The sequence below is a fragment of the Crocodylus porosus genome, unplaced genomic scaffold (genome assembly GCF_001723895.1).
Source record: "Crocodylus porosus isolate Cpor-Errol unplaced genomic scaffold, CroPor_comp1, whole genome shotgun sequence".
Classification (NCBI taxonomy): Eukaryota; Metazoa; Chordata; order Crocodylia; family Crocodylidae; genus Crocodylus; species Crocodylus porosus.
This window is the reverse complement of record NW_017728906.1, coordinates 197,087,614-197,089,929: the sequence shown is the minus strand read 5'-3', so window position 1 is coordinate 197,089,929 and position 2,316 is coordinate 197,087,614.

Below are 2,316 nucleotides of genomic sequence, written 5' to 3'. Positions count from 1 at the left end.
TGTAGGGTCTGGAACCAACTTCCAAGAGAAGTGGTGCAGGCTCCTACCCTGGGGGTGTTTAAGAGGAGGTTAGATGAACATCTTGCTGGGGTTGTTTGACCCCAGTACTCTTTCCTGCCATGGCAGGGGGTCGGACTAGATGATCTCCTCTGGTCCCTTCTGACCCTACAAACTATATAGCCTTAATCATGCAGAACTGTCTGTTTCGGGTATTAAGACAGCTTTGCACCCCTTCCTCTTTCAACTCAGAAAAACAATAATGATGGTGGGGTATAAATAATACCCATCCTAGGACTTCCTCTTCCTGAAGCCTCAAGGAGGTAGATTAGTGTTTAGGATGTTACTTTCCTGTTCAGTCAAATCAAGGTCCTCTAAAATTACCATTAGTAGCTGTTAGGTTGCCCAGTTCTTGGAATTTGGTCCAACTGGCTTGGCAAAGAAACCAATGAAGGAACAGACATAGCAGATGAAGACCACTTTACTCTTGCAAGATCAACTTCCCAATCCAGATCACAGCACTGAATTAATGCAGCTTTCAAATCCTGTCTGTTCTATGACTGAAGAGTATAACTTTAGCCACACTGCAGTTGAAGACTACTATAGAGTCTGAGTTTTTGCACTACTGACACTAAATGCAGCTCCATTGAGTTGAGTGAAGTTTTGCTGAGTTACAGCAGCAGATTACACTAGACCAGAGTTAGACTTTTGCTTGCTGAACAGGTTCTGGCAGGCAGCAGGAATCCTAATCTCTGTCTAGTTCACCTAACCTTCCAGTATCTGAATTCTCCATCTCTAAACTGAAATGGTTTCCAAGGTAGCAAAATAATGAGTTTATAAAATACCAGGAGTGATTGTGGGGAGAAAAAGGGAATGGACTGACTAATTTGGCATTTTATGTCAGCCAGAGTAGAGAAAGAGAGCAGTGGTTCTCAACCTTTGTAGACTGAAAGTACCCCTTGGGAAGTGTCAGCTCTTAACTTTTTACTTGATTTTTGACTACAGAAAAATACTAGAGCAATCCTTCTGTTGCAAAGAACTCCAAAAGCCCACAACAGGTCAGAATGGTTTTAATGCTATGGATTCCTGTCTGAAATCTCTGGATTCATCTTGTGAACCATATTTGCACACCCGAAGTGGTAGCATTGCTTGGGACTCAGCAGCACCCTTGAAAAAATCCCAAGGCACCCCCAGGTGCTGTGGCACCCTGGTTGAGAATCAGTGAAATAGAGGGAACTGGATAGATCTGCATTAATGTGAGGTTCAGCACTAGCTCATTTGCACCCGTTCCATAGCACAAACAGGTTAACTGGGCAATGGCTGCAGAACGGAGCTACTGGACCATGACACTAACAATGATCCAAACCTGCTACATAACTGAGCGCCAGGAAAGCAATCTAAAGCGACCCACACACAAAAAGCTTACTTACTGCCCAGGACCTCTCTCACTCCCATTTTTGAACTCCGGGACCTCTTTGCATTAGAGGTGTCATCTAGAAACCCCAACAACTGACTGAGCCCCATGCTGCTGGGTGCTGTCTAAACGCTGTCCCTTGCCCTTGAGGTTAGGATGCAAGTAGAAGCCACAGACACAGCAAATGGATAGAGACAGAAAGGAAACAATGAAATGTCCAAGTGCTCTCAGTGCACCAACAGTTATCACAGTTTGTTGTGAGCGTTAGGCAGAACAGGATCCTCCAACCTAGTCTTCTCAGGTCTCCCCAAGTTCTCAAAATCATTCAGTTTTCAACAGTGCATCTAAAACTTTCAGAAAAGTTTACAGTGTATAAATGGATGAATGTTCAGTTTCCCAGGTTTTTGCTGCTGTCCTTTTGGATATTCTTTACGGGCAAAGTCTTAGTTTTTTTGCTTGATAACAGACTTAAAGACAGTAATTTTGAAAGCTTCTTACCATATACAGCACATTATGCAACAAGACATTCCCAGTTAAGGCAGCAGCGTTACTTGCTTATGATGGTACTTGACAAACATTTCTGGAACATGAATATTTAAGAACTGTATCAAACAGCTACATCTGAGGTGTTACAACTTTAGGACAAGCCTTATGCCACAGTATTTTCAGGTATTCCAACAGTAAGTGAATACTTCAGAACGAGTTCACAAGAGTCATCTCCTCCCTGTGTACGGTAAAAGATAAACGGTATAAGCTGTAACCAGAAGTGTGGAGCAGAGAGTTGTCACGATCAGAGTAGTTTCTCAGACTCACTTCAGAAGAAGAGATGGAGGGGAATGAAGTTATCTTCAGGGACATGAATTATGGGGAACAAACTGGAGGGAAGGCATAAACCTTGTTTTCAA